Below are 10,854 nucleotides of genomic sequence, written 5' to 3' on the forward strand. Positions count from 1 at the left end.
TATCTTGTTTCTATGACTTGTTCATGTGTTTTATTGATCAAACCTGTTCTTGAGGCAAATGTAAAGCTTATTCCTCCATCACAATAAATAAGACACTATACTCAAGGTGCAATGACACACTCATGAAGGTTTTGGGAGACTTTTAAATGCAGGGCAGGTTTTAACCCCTTAACATCCACCCTTTTTATAGAATTTTCGCCTATTTGGCATACCCAAATAAAAAAGCTTATAACAGAAGAACTGCAAGGCCATGATGCATGTATGAGGTTTCATTTGACAAGTGACATCTTCTAGTTTCTGGAAATGTGTTTGTTTAGCATGTGGCTAAAACACAAACTAAACTACATCAGTTCAAATAAGGCTCAAAAAAGTGTTTTTGGTCCTCGTCTATATTGAGTCATATTTGAATAACAATAATTAGGATATTCTTTATGCCAGAACTATGCAGGACACCATATACCTTCTACATCTTGTCAACCTGTATAATATTCCAGACCTCTAGGCCTAACCTTGTGGGAGCTAGGGAGTTTTCAGTTTGTGGTGTCACTGTTGTCCCTGAACCTCTGCAATCATCTCCTATTGGCCAAATTGTGCCAATTACTCATTACTGTGTGATGCTGCCGCTTACAACTGGCTTAAGTGATTGGCCGGCGACCAGGTGGATGTTAAAGGGTTAAGGTTTTTAAAAACTGAGATGCAAAAACAAAAAGAAAGAGAATTCAATGTGATTAATATGTGCACAAATTGACCAAATGGCATGCAGAACACAGCCAAGGTTTGGATCTGCAGCTACTCCGGATTACAATGCGTTTCCTGTTTTCCCGTGCATGCCTGGAAACAGCAGGGTTTTTTAAAAACTCATTATTTGGATTAAGATAGATGATTATGTGGCCTCTCGCTGGGTCGACGCACTTCATACTTGCATAACATTTTGAGAACACAGTCTTTGCCTTTTTGTGTCTGCCTTTGTTATAGGAATTCACCCTTTTTGTTCCCATTGGCTGGTGATGACTTCTAACCCCTCACCTCTAGCTCCCCTCTCTTCTTTTGACCTTTAAGTACTGTGGTCTAGACTCCCCCCCCCCCCCCCCCCCCCCCCCTCTGTCTTCACTGAGCCATGACTGTGGCTTTCAGGATAGGTTGTCCTTTCAGTTGCTTGGCGACCTGGGACTTGGGTAAAGTCACACCAAATATGGTCTCACAATAGTCTCAGCTAGATGGTTGTGTTGTGAGAGAGATTTTAAAGGTGTTATGTAGAGGTCATTTTTACAATGTGTGCCACTAAGCTCAACAACAAGTCAGAGAGTTCTGTTTTTCCAGTGAAACAAGACTTGCATATGAAAAATAGACCAAGGTTAAAAGATTTGACATACGGATTTTGGTGGGTTTTTTTAAAAAAAAAAAAGAATTTTGTGCAATAAGTCATAAAGTTTTTATCTTACGGCAACATCACTACAATAGAGTTAAAGTACAATAAATCCAGATATTGCAAGCAATCAAAATTTAGGAGTGTTCTTACAATATCTGTCATAACTTTTGAAATATGGAAGTGTTATACAAGTATTATTCCATTTTTAGACAAACAGAGCAAGTACACAGCATATGAAGCAACTATCAGTGCAACGTTTGCTTCATCTTGGCTGAACTTTAAGATTGCAAGATCTTTGATGTGTTAGTTGAATGTCATCATGACCTTAAGGGGCTTTTAAATCCTCCATTGTACAAAATTAAAAAAATATGTGGGTATGACAGAGAGGATCGTAATTCTTTATCTTAATTCCGGAGAAACGGACTTGGTATGTGGATGTTTTTTTTACCGCCTGTAGTCATATCATGTCTACTTTGACAAGGTGAGTCAAGGTACTTGCTGCATTTTTTAATAATCTGATAACAATACCTTTATGTTTTCACTTGCAGTCATTAGAGGTCTATAGATTATGCAATGGATAGAGTTGGACCTAATGTTCTTATAAACAGCCCAAAATTACACAGTTCCCTTAATGCAAATTTGCATTAAGGGCTTTACAATCTGTGCGACATACATCATCCTCTATCCTCGATTTAGATAAGAAAAAACTTGGATAGGATAGTTTTTTTTCTTTATTTCGACTCTGTATCATGGAAACCTTTACATTTCTTTTTCTCAGACTTGCAGGCTGAGAGACACGGAGCAGCTGTGGTGGAATTTTCCAGGCCATCAGGAGAACATGCACGTGTAGATGTAGCTATCCTAACCAACACGCTGCAGTATCTTTGTCCAAAGACTTAAGTTATCCCGGTGAAATCCTTTTTTAAGCCTCAGCTAACACGAGAATCAGGCATGTCTGTCTTTGCATATCACTCTAGGCATCCACCCCTCTCGCCTGCCACACCAGGCTTGTCTTGTCTTTCATCCTTCCTCAATCTCAATCCTTCACTCCGCCGCCTCCAATGCTGCTACTGGTCTCCTCAGATCACAAGTTTCAATTTGGGTTTGGTCGTAGTAAAGCCTTAGGTGTGCATGTAACGGCTCAGAAATGAGCACAGAAAGCATTTAAAAGCAAATTGTTGCTTTTATTGTCACAGTGTAAGGTAGTTCCATTAAGTGTTTTCATCTAAACCAATGTAGTTGGTTTAAAATAATGCAAAACGGATCTTCTTTTGTGTTTTTTCACTAAGTAAATTGCCATTTTTTTTAAAAATGCAAAGGTTAATGTAATCTCATTATTCATTACATGGTGACACAAACACATTACCTCAACACAACAACGCAACCTCTCCACTCCCTGTTCCTAATCTCCTCCAAAGTCAGTACCAACAGGCTTTAATCCCCCCCCCCAACCTCCCTCCATCCCCAGTTTGGGTTTTTGTGTCTGTGTGTATGTTGCCTGGCTCCTGTCGTAAGTGATACGTACTAAAAAACACGACCACACCGCGTGTTCAAAGAGAGGGCAGGTGCGGCTTTCGATAGCATCACAGTGGAAAGTTAAACGGGATGCAGGTTTTTCTGAGGTAGTCATCAGGTGAGTCAGCGGGGTCGGTATGCATGTCGGAGGGACCGCTGATCCCAAACACACCCCTATACTCACCCTCACACATACTTGCATGTAAGCACACTGTGACAGGATTTACACTCCAACTAAAATCTGTCTTTTGAGTCTCGAACACTGAGGCTTGAAAGGTGGCGGTTAAAAGTTTCCTGTTTCTGTGACTGTGGTCAGCTTGAGTTCAAACAGGTTCAATTGATTTAATTGGAGCCTGAATCATGATGTTTATTGCAGCTTGATAGCACAACACTTTATACTTCCAAATATTGTATGTTTTACTCAATTACATTTATCTGACATCTTTAAGTAGCTTCTTTGCACTTTTTGGTTTTATATATATATATATAATGCATTGTTATACAGCAGATTAATCACCCATATAGGAATTACAACTACAATGTTAAAATGTCTTACAGTTGAGTACATCTGTGGTTATAATGCAATAAAGCACTCTCAAGTGGGCAATTTTGCTCGTTTGCAAGCACATTTTTCTGATCATACTCTTGCACTTTTACTTTTCATTTTGAATGCAGGACTTTTACTTGACACAGAAGTTTATCATTGTGATCATTGTGATACAGAACATACATCCACTACTGCATTCCTAGCATACAGAAGGTGATTGTGCTGCAGGAGTGGTTTCAAGATGTTTCTATAGGTATTGATCTTTCATATATTTGACCTTTCTTCCCTTCAAGGAAACCTGAGTCTGTTGTATCTGACTTTTAATTTGAAATGATCCCAGTCTATAAGTTTAGACAATGAAGAAAAGAGAAATGTTTTCCAGCCATTTAAGCCTTTGAAGTCTACCGACAGTGTTTGGTAAAAAACAAATTTCAGTTACAGTTTAACTGTAGCACACACACACACACACACACACACACACACACTGATACACAAATCCCATCATCTGATATAACAACCAAAGCCAGTCAGTAACATTCTGACCTGCTGAGTCAACTCACACTCATTAAACTGTTAATGAGTTTTGGCATGAGAGAAAAGAGGGAGGTAGATGGCACGGGGTGGTAAAGAACCCCCCGCCGACCCCCATCACACACACGCACACACACACACACACACATACCACAAATACCATGGCTACCCTCCATTAAGGATTTTCATCAGATATTAAATGGTTTGTTACTATTGAAGCTTTATCAGGGTCAAACTTATTAACGCCAGAGCTGAGAGGCTATTTTTTTAGTTGTTGGCGCCCCCTGTTGACACTGTTGTGTCATTGTTCATGCATCTAATGAGGACACTTCATTAAGCCATATGGGCACTGGACAAAATAATGGACAAAAGAAAAGGAAGTATTGTTGCGCATGCAGCTGCAACAGTGAGTCGTACTGTAGATATTAACTTATAACTATAAAATGTTGCTAGTAGTACTTGACTTAATATGTGAATTCATAAAAAATCATGGGACAAATTAAAGAGTTCTAAAGATGCAAGTCTCTCTGCAAAAAAAGAGAGAAAAACATCCCAAAATTCAATGCAAATTGATTTCTTATAGTAGAATAAAGTGCAGTACAGTGATTTATTTGGGAGGAGAAAATGTTTTTCCCATCTCTTGTTGATATTCTTCGTTTTCTGTATCAGGAACACCTGCTGGTTATTTTACTCTCAGATCCAACATAGCTTCCTCTGCTGTGTTTTAAATAGGCCAGAGTCTGTGCGTGACTTGCTGGTGCAGCAACCCTGAAGAAGATCCTGTGCCTTTTCTGATTCACCCTCCAAACTTTTATTTAAGAGTGCAGAAAGACATAGAGTATTTTATGTGTAATGCATCAGTCGGCTAAATGATAAATGTACAATTCTAAAATGAGGACAGAATAAGCCAGATAAACTGCTTCATCAAAAGAGAACAAGCAGTTGCAAATCAAAAGCTCAGTGACAGGGATATCATTTCTAAATGCCACAGAAGCCCCAGAAATGTTGTCGGGATTAAATCAGCACCTCTGTGAGCCGTAAAAACTTTACATCATGAACATCACAGAGCTTGAATTTATGGCGGGACTGCCATTTGGAAAACCGCTTCTATCCAAGTACAACACACACAGAGAGACACAGTGCCTGGTATAAAACACAAAAACTGAAGCCAGAGCAATGCAGAAAAGTAAATAGAGCTCGATTATTTATGCTTTGCACTGTTTAACGACAGGTTTACACTCGGCCAAAGGATGCGCTCACATCTGTTGTCACCTGTTAAACATGGCGGAGATCCATGATAATATCAGCAGCCATATTGTGGGATTGATTAAGCTCTTCCCCTTGTTATGTTTCCATATTCCAGGCTGATAACCCCCATACAGATTTAAGATTATTTACATGGACACCAGGATGAAATCAAATGCCTTTAATGATCCCTTTAATTAGCAGATCTGAACATCACTGAACCTTTTTTTGAATAAACTTAAGAGGCAAGTACGGGTTTCTAATTTTCTTCTTGAAGATGAGTGCAGTGCCCCAAGCTACAGATTTCAGGAATGACATGGTGCTCCTCTGAAAGCTAAGTGGATTTGCTTCTTCTCCTTGTTACATCCTTTGAGTGTTTGCATTATTTTGTCCACCCTTTCAGGATCCAGTTGTTTGACCAGGATGGATTCCTCCCATGTCACCTGGACGTCCTTTGGTTGCCTGCAACCTTTTGCATGTTGCGCAAAGAGACATGAAGTTTTATTTCAAAACTTCTCATACACTTCCATTTAAAGAAGAAGTTTATTTCGGTATTTCTAAGATAAATTTAAAAAAAAATATCCAGATGATTTAAGCAACACTCTGTTAAAATATAACATGATTTCTGTATTTTCCTTCCCAATTAATCATCACAATGTGTGTTTCCAGTTGATCACTCTGGCGTACGTTTCTCTTTCTTTACTTGCCAGACACAATTTATCATGACCGACCTGACAACAACAACTCAGATGTGAGCTTCTTCTCATACTTTTTCACCTTCAGCTTCAACATGCATGTGTGAGCGAGGCCTAAATCCATAATTCAAAATGCGGTCCAGGTATTTTAGGGTGAGCACATCTTAAAGTCAGACCTACCGGACTGTTGGCTGAGGATGTTCATTCCAGCATCCGATCTCCTCCAAGGTCAGCAGATCTTATTGTACAACCCTGGAGATGAGTTTAGAAAAGTTTTCTTTTCCACTTGCTGAGATTTTATGTTTCTGGCTCTCCGGTTTGCAGATTCAAACTCTTTAAAGGTTTTTGCAAATGCCACATTCTTGTAGGTGAAAGGGGATGTTAATTAGAATTTTGGTGGTATTTCAAAGAGAAATATAATACATACGATGTTGACACAAGGGGAATTTAACATCATTTCATCCTGGTTTGCAAGCTTCTAAGATGCTTGTTCATCTAATAATGTGAACTTAAATTCTTAAATTTCCAGTGTGGTTTGAAGCTTCCTCACTAGAATAATTCCACAATCGCTCACACAAAAATGAAATTGCTGTGAAAAGACTGATAATCAGGACTGGGAGTGCTGGTGTACCAAGGAATTCCAGGGGAGTGCGATCACAGCCAGACTGGCGTTGAAAGCCCATATCTGTGGTTTAGTGGGGCACCAAAGTCCCAGATGGCCATATGGAGGGTGGAGGGTGGGGGTGGTGCTTTTGTAAACCAGTATGTCTCAACATTTTCAGCCAGAAAGAAGTTCAAGTTTAATGAGATTGCAATAAGATACTTTTATGTATCTCCACATGACAGGTGACAGCAGTACGCTTAAAAACCAACAACATGAAAAGAAATTAACACATAACTTTAAAAAAGACTAAAAGCAATAAGTCAAAGGGAACATTTTTAAAAAGTTTAATGTTCATTTAGTGCACTGGCTCTAAAAGAGACTTGTAGACTTACATGAGGAAATAAATAATCCAGGCCTATTTGTACAACTTGTTAACATGTTAACATTGACACAAGTAAAAGTTTGAACATCTATAGTTCCACCAGCTGACGAACACCTTGTTTTATGGTAGAAAGCTGCAGAACAAGTCAGTAAGTGGACTTTAAGGTAAGATTATTTACTGCTATTTCCAAGGTCAAAGATGATTTAGATTTAGATTAACAAGACTAAGACTCAACAGCCTCGTTAGCAGCTCTGTCGCATTGTAAAGAAAACTGTTAGATAAACCAAACTATGACAGTAATTTGTAAAAAAAATAAATGGCCTGATGATGGCGCTAGAGGAAAGTCAGGGGATCACCAAACTCATTTGGATTCATCCTCTGGGGAACATAAGTATTTGCACCAAAAATTGTGCCAATCCATCCTTTAGATGTTGAAGTATTTCAATTAGTGAGTGGAAACTTTGACCAGCTGGTGGCGCTAGAGGAAAGTCAGAGAATCACCAAAGTCAGTAGCATTAATCCTCTGGACTCAGTGGATACTTACACCCAATTTCATAACAATCCTGCACTAGCGTGGCTAAAAATATGATCCTAAATTTTCATGTTGATGGTCATGTCATAATCCCAATATGGAAATTTAAATCCTTGAACTTCATTGCTTAATAAAATACTTTTTTAAGCAATTAGATAAACTCCAGCAACCACGGCTACTGCTTATAAGAAAATTACACTGTTGACATGCAAGTTTTAACCAAGACTACGGTGATAAAAATCATTTTTATTAAGAACATCTTGCATATATCATCTCACAATTGCCACCTGACCTAACCCCGAAGTTCCTACTCATCAGTGCTTTTAACACCGTAAACCCTCATCCATCTCTGTTACTGCTGACCACTTTTCAACACAAGCAGCCATTGAGCTTGCACAAAGCAGACTGCACTAGATACTGTCAGGAGGTGTGGAAATACAGTCTCTATCGTCTCTATGGCACTGCCTCCTTAGACTTTGATGCGCTGCCAAAAAGACATTTCTCACACTGATACTCTGGCGTGGCGAACAGAGAGGGACACAATCACTCAGCGTGGAATAACTAAAATGATACTTGCACACAAAAGTGGAGCTACTTTTTTTTTTATCATAACACTTCATCAAACTGCACCTTTAATATCTCAACGTTTTAGTGTCTTTTGAATCTTCTGGGTGATTATTGTGCAAGTGGGAACAGTGTAATGAGTATCTGTGGTGACTAATCAGTGGCTGATGGTGAGTCAGAGAGTGCCCCCCCCCCTTTTTTTTTCAGATGCAGAATTCTCAATGCTCCCTTTGGTCCCCAGAGGTGATGAGTAGCTCCAGTGTCGATACAATGGCGGCACTGCAGGCCATTCAAGTTCAAGGCAAATTACAGGGCCTCTAAAATCCCCCAGTTTGATCCTCCAGCATGCCTCATCATCCCAAATCTGAAGCAGCATAATTATTCTGTAACTTGTGCTGATGGTGGGGCCTCAAGAGGGAGATTAAGACAAAAATGATAAGTTGGGGGTTCTTCAATTATAATTTAGGTATAAAGCACAACAAATCTTCAACAGAGACAGCCAAGACCTGTATTTAATGGGATTTTGAAATGAAATGAAAATGACAAAACTGAGAAACAGTTTGATTAAAAAAAAAACAAGCAGGAAAGACTCTGAAAGGATTTAAAACGTGACAGAGACGAATTTTAGTTCCTGTAGATCTGTAATGATAGATAAAATAATGGTGTATGGATGTAAAGGACTCTTTTGTTTCGTGCAAAGAAGAGTCATGGATGAAAGATGAAGGTGAAGGACGGACAGACTCAGGCTTGTTGCAAGACGTAGATTACTATCATCGTTTCTCTCATCGCTGTGGCCCTGTAATAGTGGTGTAATACAGTGGCAACGTGAGCACTGAAGTGACCCCACCTAAACAAACAGAGCTGGCATCACATGAACACTGAGTCTTTTCAAAGGAGGGATAAATTACAGTCTTAGAGGGGAAGGGCAGGGCATTGGGAAGGATTGTAGCCGTCAGGCAGCAGTTTAGTTTTAAGTGCTTGTATTGTAGTTCAGTGGAGGTTTTGCAGTGAATGACAACCTAGTGAGAAAAATAGAGTTGTTGTGATGTGACTGTAGACATGTTAGTAATGCTACAGTAGAGCTACAGTATGATTATTCTTGTTTTAGGCTCTCCATTGCAGCCTGGAGAGAAGCAGCTCAGTCAGCTAGCTAACTAGCTAACAGTAACAGGCAAAAGTAAGGTGGTAAACCATGACTAAGTTCATTCACTGAAGTACGGTTCTTAAGAATATTTTTGAGTTTCTTGTACTTTAAATGTGTATTTTCATTTATGCTGTTTCTACCTCACAACATTCCAGATATGTTTTGTAGTGGATGTCCTTTGGTTGTCTATATTTAGATCATATTCATTTCAGCTTGGCCTGTAGTTACAACTCACTACCTTACAGATAAACATTTTTTGGGCATGATTTTTGGGTATGGGTATGATCAGTTCATAAATACAATGGACTCTTATAGATTAACCACCCATGTATGAAAAATAGCTAAAATTAGCTCCACCTTGACCGGCTACAAATATGTTTACACCTTAATGCATTAGCGGATATAATGCAATGATATAATATACAATTACATACTGTAAGTGGTGAAGAAAGTGTAAGAGGTCCACTTGCGAATAATTCTGAGCTTTTCTCCCATCTCATGGTCTTTATTTAGCAAATGGAGCCGGCTCAGGTGTCATCATGTGACCTAAATGAATGCATAAAGACTGTGAGGTGTGGTTGAAAGCTCTGAATCATTAGTAAAGGGAGCTTTGAGCTTAGATTCTAGTCACCATATACTGACTATACCTATAAAACTGATAATACTTCTGTTTTTCATTGTGTTATTCCTACTTTTAGTAAAATAATCTATGTTAAGGGTCTGAAAACCTCTTCCATGACTGAAGGCTACCAGACTGAAGTCAGTACTCACTATATATGAGTATATAGTCATCTCTGTTGGTAACAGTCATGTTTTGAGGACTCACCTTCCATCTGGAGACAGAAATCAGCTCTTCACAAGGTTAATTATTTGTTTTATGGTTAAGAATTTGTTGTTTTTTGTAATACAATGCTTAGGTTAAATTTAGGGTAAAGGTTACAGGTAGGCTAGCAATTATGGGTCGGGTTAGAGTAAGCCTCCAGGGAATGAGCATAAGTCAGTGATCTTCATGCAAGTGAAAAAACAAGGGTGTGTGTGTGTGTGTCTGTGTTTACATATGTAGACAAGTGATGCATTTACAAAGAGGATACAGTGAAACATGAGTTAACTGACTCCAGTCACCCAGACTTCCTTCTTGTTAGTGCTCACACTGAATACTTCAAACTTCCTAAAGCCAACAATGATTCAACCATCTGTGATAATATTTAACAAAACCTTCTCTCTGTGTTTCTCTGTCTCACCCTCCCTCCCTCTCTCTCTCTCTCTGTGTGAGTGTGACTTGCGGGTTTTAGTATTAAGTATAGAGTTACTTGTTATCTGTTTTGCTGTTGGTGTGAAAAGGAATGAGTCAAGCACTGAAACTGATCTCATTCCCCCTCACAGGGAGATGATTCTGTGGGAAAACTCAGCTTCAGAAATCAGTCTTAGCTCGCCATCTAGTGGGAGAAAACATGGTTACACATGGTGACTGAACCGGTGGTTTAAATCACAGGGCTTCCATTGTGATGATGAAGAAGATAATTATACCTTAAACATTACATTTTCCTGATGGATGTTAGAGGAATGCTTTCTTTCAACAGCTGCTGTCAGGTACAAATAGTGCCACGACAAATGTGCCCTTGAGCAAGGCATTAAATAGCAAGGCCAGTTCAGCCTGAACTGGCAGCTCTCAGGTGTAAATGTGATGAGCTATATAAACATGAAACGTACAGTATCTGTGTTGACT

The sequence above is a fragment of the Thunnus thynnus genome, chromosome 5 (assembly GCF_963924715.1).
Source record: "Thunnus thynnus chromosome 5, fThuThy2.1, whole genome shotgun sequence".
NCBI lineage: Eukaryota > Metazoa > Chordata > Actinopteri > Scombriformes > Scombridae > Thunnus > Thunnus thynnus.